Below are 13,971 nucleotides of genomic sequence, written 5' to 3' on the forward strand. Positions count from 1 at the left end.
ACCCACAGACCTCCAGGAAAGGGAGAGGGGGTTTAGAGATTAAGCTCTATAAAAACTCTTAAGGACTACATCAAAAACTAATGTCTGGTGATTAACATAACAATAAAAAATTAAAAAAAAACTCTTAAGGAAATTTGGTGAGTTTCTGGGTTGGTGAACATCATGGAGGTGCTGGGAGGGTGGTGCATAGAGGGCATGGAAATCCTGTGCCCCTTCCCCCTTTCTTTGCCCTATGCATCTTTCCATGTGGCTGTTGTGTTACAACAAATCAATAAATGTAAGTAAATATTTCCCTAAGTTCTGTGAGCCGTTCTAGCAAATTACTGAACTAGAGAAGGGAGTCATGGGAACTCCAATTTATGGCTATTTGGTCAGAAGTACAAGTAACAATCTGGACTTGCAATTGGCATCTGAGGCAGAGGTAGTTTTGAGGGCTGAGTCAGGGTTCTCCAGAGAAACAGAATCAATAGGAAAGACAGTTGATAGATAGGTAGGTAGATTATAGATAGATAGATGAGATTTACTGTAGGAATTGGCTCAGATGGTTATGGAGGGCAAGAAGTCCTACGCCTGCTGTCTGCAAGCTTTAGAAATAGGAAAGCTGGTGATAAAATTCTGTTTGAGTCTGAATGATGCAGGCAGGCCTGGTCCGAGGACCTAGAGAGGGGGTCCCACAGGCCTAGCCAAGAGGGTCCTTGGCTTCTTGCAGGATGGAAATCAAATGAGCCAGCAGAAGTGAAAACAGAGTTTATTGAAGATATGTATGTAGAGACAGAGAGATACAGACAAGAGTATCCTAGAGACTCAGAAAGGTAAAAGCATGAGTCTTGTCTTTGCTTGGGGCCTGGGGTTTTTATTGCCAATTGTGGTCTGGTGCACAGTCTTTAACCTCTGGGATCTGATGCTGTCTCCAGGTAGGTAGTGTCATAATTGAGTTAAATTTGTAGGACACCCAGTCAGTGTCCACTGGAAATTGGAGAATTGATGTGGGATAATCCCCCCACATCTGGTGTCAAAAGTATTGAGAGTAGAGTGAGGAAAACAGAATTTTCCTTTACGGAGCCTTCCTGGAGTTCTGAATTATGAATTACTGTACTTCTAATTGCCATTCCGCTCTGCATTCAGCTTTCTTAGTTGTTTTTGTTTGTTTGTTTGTTTTTTTCTAACAATTTCTTTATCCTCTTTCTTTCTTCCACTAAGAGTACTCCAACTCTCTCATTCCCTTTCCCACTTTCTTAGTCCTTGTGGGTTTTTATATTTTCTCATTTCAGTGGGGTTTCATAGGGAAACAAGACAAATATGTTTGATCTCTCATGTTAAAAGTCACTCTGTAGAATATGTTTTAAAAATTATGAATTCTTTTAAAATCAATTATGTGGTTATAAAATACTTAAGTGATATCCTTTCTTTTCAATACAGTAGTTCTCCCTTACCCACAGTTTCACTTTCTGAGATTTCAGTTACCAAGGCAATCCTTAGATCAATCCTAAGGCAGATGATCCTTCTCCTGATGTACAGTCAGGTCAATAGTCTAATTTAGCCTAATGCCACATCACAATACAAACATCATTCACTTCACTTCATGTCATCCCATAGGCATTTTACCATCTCACATCCTCAGAAAAAGGGTGAGTACCAGAATAAGGTATTTTGAGAGAGACCAACATTCATGTAACTTTTATTACAGTATATTCTTGTAATTGTTCTATCTTATTACTTATTAATCTCTTGCTGTGCCTAATTTATAAATTAAACTTTATCATAGCTATGTATGCATAGGAAAAAAACAGTATATGTAGGGCTTGGTACCATTGCCAGTTTCAGGCATTTAGTTGGGGTCTTGAACGTGTGCCCTGCAGATAAAGGGGCAGTACTGAATCTTTGGTTTTTTTCTGATTAGAAATGTTTGCTCATTGGGGCGCCTGGGTGGCTCAGTGGGTTAAGCGTCTGCCTTGGGCTCAGGTCACGATCCTGGGGTCCTGGGATTGAGCCCCACATCAGGCTCCCCCGGCTCAGCCTTTTCAGAATTTTGATGGCCTTTTTCATTTTTCTCCCTCTTCCCCTCCCCCCTGCTCATGCTTTCGCTCTCTCTCCCTCTCTCTCTCAAATGAATAAATTTTAAAAAAGTAATTATATTCAAACTTTTGCCATTTTTGAAATAAAATTTTCATTTAATAATCCAAGAATAAAAAAAAAAATTCCAAGAATAGTAAAAGGCTCTCTGATAGCTACAGATTAAAAGAATTTTAAAATTATAATAGTCAAAGAATCAATAGAATCTAGCATACAGTTTCCATCACCTTAATTATATAATTTGTGTTTAAGACAGGTACTTAAGCCTTAAGAGTTTCATAGATGAGCAAACTCTTAATTTTCCCTTTTAACATCATTCACCAGATGGTCTAGAAATCTTTGATCTGCAAGCCTTGCCCGGTTCTCAGGCCTCCAGCTGAGGTGTTATTTCCCCAAAACTTTGTGTGGTTCCTGTCCAGAGCAAACAGAGCAGGGAGGAAAGGGAGAAGCAGGCTCCCCCCTGAGCAGGGAGCCCCATGAGGGGTTGGATCCCAGGACCTCGAGATCATGACCTGAGCCGAAGGTAGACGCTTAACTAACTGAGCCACTCAGGGTAACAAATCAGGGACCTATTTTCTACACGGTAATTCACAAAGATTGCCTTAAAAGACTTCATGTCAACCTTTCCACCTAAATGTCCTATTGATACCTCAAACCCAAAGATAATTTATTTTGAATGATAATCATTCAAAAATTGGTTATCAACTTTCAACCCAAACATAAGCTTAGTCAGTTCTATCTGGTTCCTACCCGAGTACTGGGGCGTGGGCCTGTTCATCTCTCGGGCCTCTCCACCTAACCGTCTCTCTTAGCCGTTTCGCTGGCCAAGAGAGCTCCTCGAAGGATTATTCGGTGCTGTCGGTCCCTCCCCTCCCTCCTTCCCTGCCCTTGGCTACCCAGGCAGCGGCCGGTAGCTGACCCGACCCTTCAGCCTGGGCCTCGCCTTGCCTTCCTCCTCCTCAGCAGTCCCACGTCTGCAGTGGCCTCAAGGGGAACCTCGCTTGACTCCTGCAGCCCACTCACGACGGGTGCGAGAAAGATTAAGCCGCTTCCAACTCAAGGACAAGCGTGAACCACTCCCCTCCCTCCGCCCAGTTCCCAGACAGGAGACCCCACAGGGCCGTGAGTAAGACGGGTCGGCGCGCGCCTACGACTTTGCGCACGCGCGCGCTCCCGCCCGCCCAGCCGGCGCGCGCCGGGCCTGAGGAGCCGGGCCAATCAGAGCGTGCCTCGCCTCTACGCCCCCAGCTCCGCGCGCGTCCGTCTTCCTTTAAGGGCGGCTTTCGAATACAATAGCCTGCTAGCCTACATTCCCTTTCTTGTATACTCTTCAGTCGTCGCCCATAGAAACGCCCTCGAAGCCCCTCCCGAGGGAGGGAAAGCGCGTGGTGGGGGAAGGGTAGGAAGTGAGGAAGTGAGGGAGGCTTTTTCGCTTTCAAGAAAACCCCTTTCACCCCCCCGCTCGCCTCTCGGGTTAGAAACGTCCGTACACCGGCTTAAGTCAATAGAAAATGTTGTGTTAAAGGAAAGCGGTATTAGTTTTTCTTTCAAATAATAAGTTCTCGTGAAGTAATGCGCCTCCGTGCGTTACCCAGAATTCCCGAGGTCCCGCGTGGCGTGTTTCCGGTCTGCGTGCTGCCAGGGAGCAGCAAGGCGAGGCTCCAGCGTTCGCGAGCCTTTTCGCCGTGCCCCGCTGCTGTGGGTCCTCGCCCAGTGCCCGCTTTCCCCCACAAAGTATTTTATGTATTTTTGTATTTTATGACTGTAAGAAGAAAACTGCTTTCAAAAAGTGCCTGCTCCCAGCAAAACTGATAGTAAGTACATAAATGTTCATAAAAGAAAGTTGAACTCACCACTCACCCACAACCTCACCACCCAGAAATAACAGAATTAACACCCTTCTATATAAACTTGGGAAACTTCACATATACACATAAAGTGTTGTTTTTTGTTTTTGTTTTTTTTTAAGGCAATAGTGTCATAGCTTTCCAGGTAAATTTAAATAATCATTTTTAATGACTGTATGGATATAAGGCCATTTAATGCTTGTATGGATATAATTTGTTCAACCAGTCCCTAAATTGTTGGACTTTTAGGGTATTTACAGTTTTTCACGTGTACAAACAATACTAGATGTCATCAAAAAGAATGAAATCTTGCCATTTGCAATGATGTGGATGGAGTTAGAGTGTATTATGCTAAGTAAGTCAATCAGAGAAAGACAAATACCATATGATTTCACTCATGTGGAATTTAAGAAACAAAACAGATGAACATAGAAGGGAGGGAAAGGAGAGGGAGGCAAACCATAAGAGACTCTTACCTATAGAGAACAAACTGAGGGCTGCCAGAGGGAAGTGGGTGGAGGATGGGCAAAATGGGTGATGGGTATTAAGGAGGGCACTTGTGATGAGCACTGGGTGTTAAAGACTATTTATTTATTTTGAGAGGGAGAGTGTGTGTGTGTATGCAAGCAGGATAGGAGCAGAGGGAGAGGGAGAGAGAAAATCCCAAGCAGGCTCTGTGCTCACTGAGCACGGAATACCATGCGGGGCTTGATCTTACTACCCTGGGATCATGACCTGAGGGGAAATCAAGAGTCTGCTGCTTAACTGACTGAGCCACCCAGGTGTCCCTGTACTGGGTGTTATATGTAAGTGATGAATCACTAAATTCTACTTCTGAAACCAATATTACCCTACATGTTAACTAACTAGAATTTAAATAAAAACTTAAAAAATAATCATACTCATTAAAAAAACACTATGTGATTATTCTTGTACATAAACTTGTACATATTCCTGATTATTTCCTTTTTTTTAATTTTTTTTTTTTTTTTTTTTGACAGAGAGAGATAGCTAGAGGGGGAACACAAGCAGGGGGAGTGGGAGAGGGAGAAGCAGCCTTCCTGCTGAGCAAGGAGCCGGATGCAGGGCTTGATCCCAGAACCCTGGGATCCTGACCTGAGCGGAAGGCAGGTGCTTAACGACTGAGCCACCCAGGTGCCCCTGATTATTTCCTTATAATAATTTCATGGAAATATAATTACTGGATCAAAGGAATGCACTCCTATAAGATGCTAGATGATGTTACCAGACTCTCCCCTTGGAATGTATGTATTACTTTTCCACCTGTATCTTATCTTGTTGCTAATCTTGAGTACTGTCAGGCTTTGAGATCTTTATCACCTTTTGAACATTTTTATCATCTTTGTCATCTTGTTTTAATTTGCATTTTATTGACTATGTATAAAACATCATTCATATATTTATTGGCTCTATTTTGTGCATTGCCAGTAAATTACTCCTGTTTTAAAATTGAAGTATTTACATTTAAATATTACAAGTGTTTTTGTATATTAGGAATATTAACCTTTGTCTGAAATATAATTACAAATATTATTACCATATTTTTAAAGATTTTATTTATTTTACACAGAGAGCGTGAGAGAGCACAAGCAGTGGGGGGAGGGGTAGTGGGAGAATCAGGCTCCCCACTGAGCTAGGAGCCCAATGTGGGGCACAGTCCCAGGACCCTGGGATCATGACCTGAGCCGAAGGCAGACGCTTAACCCACTGAGCCACCCAGGCACCCCATTATTACCATTTTTTAATTCATTTTTTAATATGGCCTCTGGTGGTCATTTGCTGAAGGAAAAAAAGAAAAGTCTTACAAAAAGAAAGAACATGATGCCAGATGGACTAACATAGCAAAGAATACAATTCATCTCTAAGTTATTTGTATATTCAAAGTTTATTTATTTATTTTTAAAGATTTTATTTATTATTTATTTGACAGAGAGAGAGCACAAGCAAGGGGAGCAGCAGGGGGAGAGGGAGAAGCAGACTCCCCGCTGAGCAGAGAGCCTGATGTGGGGCTTGCCCCCAGGACCCTGGGATCATGACCTGAGCCTAAGGCAGATGCTTAACCAACTGAGCCACCCAGGCACCCCGAAAAATTTAAATGCAGAAAAAATATAGATCTCAAGAAAATGATACTAAAATTCACTTGAGAAAGTACAGTTGACCCTTGAACAACACAGATTTGAACTGCTTCCATTCACTTATATGTGGATTTTTTTGGGATACAATACAGTACTATAAATGTATTTTCTCTTCCTTATGATTTTCTTAATATTTTTCTCTGGCTTTATTGTAAGAATACAGTATATAATACATGTAACATGCAAAATATGTGTTAACAGTTTATGTTGTCAGTAAGGGCAGTCAGTTTATTATTAATAAAGTTTTTTGGGGTGCCTGGGTGGCTCAGTTGGTTAGGTTTCCAACTCTTGACCTCAGCTCAGGTCTTGATCTCAGGGTCGTGAATTCAGGCCCTGTGTTGGGCTCCACATTGGGCATGGAGCCTACTTAAAAAATAATAATAGGGGCACCTGGGTGGCTCAGTCATTAAGCGTCTGCCTTTGGCTCAGGTCATGATCCCAGGGTCCTGGATCAAGCCCAGCATTGGGCTTCCTGCTTGGGGGGAAGCCTGCTTCTCCCTCTCCCACTCCCCATGCTTGTGTTCCTGCTCTTGCTATCTCTCTCTGTCAAATAAATAAATAAAATCTTTTAAAAATAATAATAATAAAGTTTTTGGGAAGTCAAGAGTTACATGTGGATTTTCTACCTGGGAGGGGTTGGTGCCCCTAACTCCTATATTGTTAGGGGACAACTGTAAATGGTCATAACTTTCTTTTTTTTTTTTTTTAAAGCTTTTATTTATTTATTTGTCAGAGAGAGAGGAGAGAGAGAGAGAGCACAAGCCGAGGGAGTGGCAGGCAGAGGGAGAAGCAAGCTCCCCGCTGAGCAAGGAGACTGATGCAGGACCCAATCCTGGGACCCTGGGATCATGACCTGAGCCAAAGGCAGACGCTTAACTAGATGAGCCACCCAGGCATCCCTGGTCATAACTTTCAAAGAAAGTTATTTAAAAGAGGGAGAGGGAAGTGGAGTGGAGGAGAATGGACTCTCCTGACATGATTTGTAGGCTAAATATAAAGTTAACTAGGAGTACAAGAAAAAATATGTGGTAAGGTTATATGAAGTGTATACCATAAAATTATGCACAATTTTGTACTATGTAAAAACTCAGTTTATGGAGAATTAATCAGAATCAGAACCCATAAGGAAGTAAAATAAGTAGAAGTTTAAGGTGATGGGATTTTTTTTTTTTTTTAAAGATTTTATTTATTTATTTAACAGAGAGAGAGAGCACAAGTGGGGAGGAGGGGCAGAGGTAGAGGGAGAAGCAGACTCCCCCCTGAGCAGGGAGCCCGACTCAGGGCTCAATCCCAGGACCCTGAGATCATGACCTGAGCTGAAGGCAGACGCTTAACCGACTGAGCCACCCAGGCACCCCAAGGAGATGGGATTTTTGTTGGAAAGTTTCTCATTTTTATGTAGGCATATCTGTTAGTCTTTTCCTTTGTTTCTAGCTTTGATGTCATATTTATCTGTGTGTTCTTCTAGCATTTTTGTTATCTTTTAAGAAATTTTTCCATTTTGAGGGCACCTGGGTGGCTCAGTCGTTAAGCGTCTGCCTTCGGCTCAGGTCGTGATCCCAGGATCCTGGGATTGAGCCCCGCATTGGGCTCCCTGCTGGGCGGGAAGCCTGCTTCTCCCTCTCCCACTCCCCCTGCTTGTGTTCCCTCTCTCGCTGTGTCTCTCTCTGTCAAATAAATAAATAAAATCTTAGAAAAAAAAAAGAAATTTTTCCATTTTTAATCCATCTAAAATTTATGTATGAGGAGAAAGGGAAGAATCTAGGTTGATTTTTTTTTTTATCCTCAAAGACTTGCTGGTTGCCCACACACCATTTATTGAATACTCAATCTTCCCTATAGATTTAAAATCTGTACAGCACCAAGTTTCCATATGTACTTTATTTTCTGTAACATTGATTTATTTGTTACTGGACAGCAATATTATTATTTTAATATATTTTAAAATTGTTTTTAAATTTCTGGTAGGGTAAATTCCTGCTTCTTTTTCAGAGTATTCTTTAAGAATTGTCTTTTTAAAATCTATTTGATATATATAAAACTTAAAAAATATAACATGAAGCAAACTGCCAACCTAAGAACTACAACGTTACCAAAAACTTGCATCAGTCTATGTTGTCTCCCCATTCTACTCTGTGTCATCCTTGCCATAGATATATTGTTTCATTGTTTCTTTCATAGTAACTTTAAACTTACTTTGTCAAATTAAAAGAGTTTTGATTTTGATTGGAATTGCATTAATTTTTTGGATTAATTTAGGGAAAATGGGCATATTTATAAAAATAATTCTGTAGTTTTTACTTAGTGCTCTTTTTGTGTTATTTAATCTACACAACTTGATTATTACCACTCTCATTTTACAGATGAGGAAGCTCATGCATAAAGAGATTACTTGTTGAAGGTCAGGAAACAGAGCCTATGCTCTTAATGTCTATGTCATATTGCCTCTCCACAATATGGAATCTGCTCATCTATAATGGACATGCCATTCAACCTGTCTGCACTACTCCCCCATGTCCCAGTCTGCATTTTTATCTTCTATTAATGAGTAGATACATTCTTGACCCTCCCCTCCTCTGCTATAGCTGATTAGACTAGCAGGTAGGTAGAAAAGCTGGTCCAATCAGATTGTTTCTCCCAGAAATTTGCAATTAGTCTTACCTGGTCTCTTGACCTAGAAAGTGATGACACAAGGGTAAAGCAGGGAGAGAGGTTTGACCCACACAAAGGTAGCACAGAGAAAGCAGGCCTGCAGAGAGGCAGTCAGAAGAGAAGCAGAGGGGTGCCTGGGTGGCTCAGTCGTTAAGCGTCTGCCTTCAGCTCAGGTCATGGTCCCAGGGTCCTGGGAATCCCGGCATCGAGCTCCCTGCTCTGCGGGAAGCCTGCTTCTCCCTCTCCCACTCGCCCTGCTTGTGTTCCCTCTCTCGCTGTGTCTCTCTCTGTCAAATAAATAAATAAAATCTTTAAAAATATATATATATATTTAAAAAAGAAGAAGAAGAAGAAGAGAAGCAGAGCTAAGAAGCCCAGAAGAGGGTGGCAGAGTAGTGTTCTGGGGATTTCCATGGCCTGGTTTGCCCCTACTAAGACCCTACTGCCCTTTCTGCTCTTGGGGATCTAGACAAGGTACCTCTCTTCCTTCAAATAAACTTCTTTCACTTTAAATTCACCTGAATGACTTCTCTTCCTTTTGAAACAAATTATGCCATCTAAAAACATGCCCCCTTGATTTACCCATTTTCTTTTGGTTTCCCAGTAGGATTTTCTTTACATAAATCCTGCACATTTCTTGTTCAATTCATTCCTAAATATATTTTAGTTGTTTTTTGCTCTTTATAATGATAATATGTTTATTGTTGCTCCCTTTATATCTTAATCTATAAAAATTCTACTTTCATCTATTGAGACTGCTAAATGTCAGTGGTTTATAAATGTGAATTAGTCTTTCAAATGCGTTTTGAAATAATGTTTCCTACTAGATATATTTTTTAGTTCTATACTCTCAGTTGTTCTGCTGATGATTCATGTGAGGATGATGATGATTCATCTAATGGAAATGAGCCCACAAGGATCCCAAGAAGTATAGAATTTCCTGTAACCTGATTTAAAAAGAAAGTCTCATATATGAATAGAAACATGGAGTTTTCAACAATGGTTAGCTGATATTAAAACAGATAAAATGAGGAAAGCTGTTTTCAATAAGACCACTTTTTCAGATACAAAATAATAAAACAGTAGAGGGCATTAATTGGGTAAATATTTTGAATACAGTAGATAAAAAAATAGAGATTAAGAGAAATTAAAATCTCATACTTAATATAGGCATTCTCCTTTATCTAAAACCTTTGGGCCGGATGTGTTTCAGAACTCAGAATTGTTGGGATTTTAGCCAGGAATATAATGCATATACCATATTTTCTGTAACACCTCAGTGGGGTGTGGAGTAGCATCTTTTTTTTTTTTTTTAAGATTTTTATTTATTTATTTATTTGAGAGAGAGAGACACAGCGAGAGAGGGAACACAAGCAGGGGGAGTGGGAGAAGGAGAAGCAGACTCCCCGCTGAGCAGGGAGCCTGATGTGGAGTAGCATCTTATAATCAAACATACTAATATTCATGCCAACAAGAATGCATTAGTATGGGGCGCCTGGGTGGCTCAGTCGTTAAGCGTCTGCCTTCGGCTCAGGTCATGATCCCAGGGTCCCAGGATCGAGCCCCGCATCGGGCTCCCTGCTCCACGGGAAGCCTGCTTCTCCCTCTCCCACTCCCCCTGCTTGTGTTCCCTCTCTCGCTGTGTCTCTCTCTGTCAAATAAATAAAATCTTTAAAAAAAAAAAAAAAAGAATGCATTAGTATTAACCCTAAATAGGATAAAATAAAGGCTATATAACATATATAATATCTGTATATACGTTCAGGTCAGATTTGCCATAACCTTATGCAAAACTTGAGGTTTCTAAAACTTTTCTGGATTTTGGAATTTTAGATAATGGTTTATAGACCTATGCAAGCAAATATGTTCAGACTTCAACATCTGGCCAGCTCTGGGGTCAGTGAAAGAGTTCTTTGAAGTCCTGGCTCTGTTAGATAGTCCTGTGGTTTAGGGATGTTTAGTCTGAAGGCAAAGGAGTACATTTTTAGAAGAATAAAATACAGACTTTGAAGTACTTATTGAAAAAGTAGTGGGTAAAGTATCTTAACTTGCATTCTTTTCTTTCTTTTTTTTTTTTTTTTTTTTAAGATTTTGCTTATTTATTTGAGAGAGAGAGAGTGAGCCCAGGGGAGGGGGCAGAGGAAGAGAGAGAATCTCAAGCAGACTTTGTGCTGAGCCCAGAGCTTGGAGCCTGGAGCTGGACTTGATCCCAGGACCCTGAGATCATAACCTGAGCCAAAACCAAGAGTCAGACGCTAAATGCTCAACCGACTGAGCCACCCAGGTGCCCCATTAACTTGCATTCTTGAGCTTTGTCATCAGTCATTATTTCAATGTGTGGTGTTTTGGTTGAAAAGAATTACAATAAGCACTAACAGTTCCTAGAAAATCTTAAAGAGTTGCTGTATTTTTCCTTCAACCTATCAGTGAAGGAATCCTTCATGTTTTTATTTCTAGCACATAGACTCCCTTCCTTCTAAATATCCTCTGACTGTGAAGATACTGTTTCGGTTGACTCTTTTAAAGTACCCCAATTAAGGAACCTATTCAGTCATCATATACATTGAGTGCCTACTCTGTGTCAAACTGTGCTAGGTGCTGAGGATACAGTCTGGTAGTAGAGAAGCACACACAAATAGGATATTATAATATGGTGAGATACGTGATGTGATAGGGTAAGTACAGTATGCCATGGAACACCATGTTCTGGGATGAGGGAAGGACTGAAGGTTAAGTAAAAAATTAGGCAGGTGAATGGGGGAGGGAAATAAAAAATGTTCTAACAGGGATTTTCAAAGTGTGGTTGGTTCATGGACCAGCAACATCAACATCACCTGGGAACTTGTCAGAAATACAGATTCTCAGGCCCTATCATTGGTCTACTTAATCAAAAACTCTGGGGGTGAAGCCTAACAATCTGTGTTTTAATAAGCCTGACCATCCAGGGCACCTGGGTGGCTCAGTTGGTTAAGCCTCAGACTCTTGGTTTCAGCTCAGGTCGTGATCTCAGGGTCCTAAGATCAAGCGCCACATCAGGCTCTGCCCTCAATGTGGAGTCTGCTTGAGATTGTCTCCCTTTCCCTATGTCCCTCCCCCTGCACACACAGACACACACACACACACACTCATTCTCTCTCTCTCAAGTAAGTAAATAAATAAGTAAAATCTTTTTTTTTTTTTAAGGTTTTATTTATTTATTTGACAGAGAGAGACACAGCGAGAGAGGGAACACAGGCAGGGGGAGTGGGAGAGGGAGAAGCAGGCTTCCCGCCCAGCAGGGAGCCCGATGCGGGGCTCGATGCGTGGCTTGATCTCAGGACCCTGGGATCATGACCTGAGCCTAAGGCAGACGCTCAACGACTGAGCCACCCAGGTGCCCCTAAATAAGTAAAATCTTAAAAAAAATAAAAAAGCCTGACCATCCAAGTGAGTCTCATGCACACCAAAGTTTGAGAACCCACTGTTCTAAACAGCAAATGTGATAAGACCAAGAGTGTGTAGTCAATCTTGCCATAAATGGGATCTGAATGGGAATGGGGTGGCAGAGTAGGGGGTGTCAGGGAAGTGACAGATGAGGTTGGAAAGGTAAGCGTGCTTCATTTGGGGACTTATAGGCCATTTTAAAGAGTTTGAACTTCATTTATTCAACAAATATTTATAGTATGTCTACACTATGAGTATAATGTACAGAATGGTTTCCCTGCTCTCAGGGAACTTAGCCAGATAAGCAAATAAATGTATATGTCAGGTGGTAAAAAAAAAATGCTATGACACAACTTGGATGAATCTCCAGAGAATTATGCTGACTAGAAAAAGGCAGTCCCAAAAGGTTAATACTGTATAATTCCATTTATATAACATTCTTGAAATAACAAAACTATAGAAATGGAGAACAGATTAGTGGTTGTCAGGGGTTACGGAGGGGGTGGAGGTTGGAGGGAAGTGGGTGTGGCTATAAAAGGGCATCAGGAAGCCCTGCTGTGATGGAATTGTGGAAATGTTCTGTATCTTAACTGTATCAATGTCAATATCCTAGTTGTGATATTGTACTATAGTTTTATAAAATGTGACCATTGGAGGAAACTGAGTAAAGGTATGCAGAATCTATCTGTATTATTTCTTACAACTGCCTATGAATCTACAGTTGTTTCAAAATAAAGTTGTGGGGTTTTTTTAAAAGATTTTAATTATTTATTTATTTGACAGAGAGAGAGAGAGCACAATCCGGGGAGAGTCAGGCAGGGGGAGTGGGAGAGGAAGAAGCAGGCTCCCTGCTGAACAGAGAGCCTGACATGGGGCTCAATCCCAGGACCCTGGGATCATGACCTGAGCCAAAGGCAGACGCTTAACCGACTGAGCCACCCAGGTGCCCCAATAAAGTGTTTTTTTTAATGCTATAAATATAAATTGAGATAAGGGATTGAAAGAGATGAAAGGATTTATTTTATTTGGGATACTTAGGAAAAGCCTAGCTGATAAAGGAAGTTAGAGAATTACATATGAACATCTGGAAAATATTAGAAGCATGAAGGCCCTGAGAATATGTTTGGTGTGGGTAAGGAATAGCAAGGACACCATTGTGGATAGAGTGGGGTGAGCAAGAAGGAGAGCAATGGGAAGTGAAAGCAGAGAATTGATACAGATGGTGGTTGTAGAGACAGATCATATAGGGGCTTATAGGTCACAATTAAGGACTTCATTCTGAGTAAAATGGGAAAACTATAGAAGAGTTTTAAGCAGAAAAGTAACAATCGAATTTACTTTTTTTTTTTTTTAAGATTTTAATTATTTATTTGACAGAGACACAGCGAGAGAGAGAGCACAAGCGGGGGGAGAGGGAGAGGGAGAAGCAGGCTTCCCGCGGAGCAGGGAGCCTGATGCGGGGCTCGATCCCAGGACCCTGGGATCATGACCTGAGCCGAAGGCAGACGCTTAACGACTGAGCCACCCAGGCGCCCCTCGAATTTACATTTTTAAAAAAATTTTTTGAGGGGGGTGGAGAGCACAGAGGGAGAGTGAGAGGGAGAAGCAGAATCCCTGCTGAGCAGGGAGCCCAATGTGGGGCTCGATCCCAGGACCCTGGGATCATGACCTGAGCCAAAGTCACTAACTGAGCCACCCAGGCACCTCTTGAATTTACATTTTAAAAGTATCACTTCACTGGGTAAAAAATTGAGTGAGGGGAGCATGAGATTATGGGGGTTTGGATTAAGGTGGCAGAAGAGGAGGTAATGAAAAATAGT

General features: G+C 41.4%; 1 long non-coding RNA gene across 1 annotated transcript in view; it reads left to right on the forward strand.

Annotated features, from left to right (window-relative positions):
- The first annotated feature begins 3,650 nt into the window (after nucleotides 1–3,650).
- Nucleotides 3,651–13,971, forward strand: part of LOC118530124 (uncharacterized) — a 78,983-nt gene continuing 68,662 nt past the window's right edge. The window contains exon 1 of the long non-coding RNA XR_013441776.1: nucleotides 3,651–3,887. This is a non-coding gene — a long non-coding RNA (uncharacterized LOC118530124). The remainder of the gene's footprint in view (nucleotides 3,888–13,971) is intronic.

This window comes from Halichoerus grypus, chromosome 10 (genome assembly GCF_964656455.1).
Source record: "Halichoerus grypus chromosome 10, mHalGry1.hap1.1, whole genome shotgun sequence".
NCBI classification, from domain to species: domain Eukaryota; kingdom Metazoa; phylum Chordata; class Mammalia; order Carnivora; family Phocidae; genus Halichoerus; species Halichoerus grypus.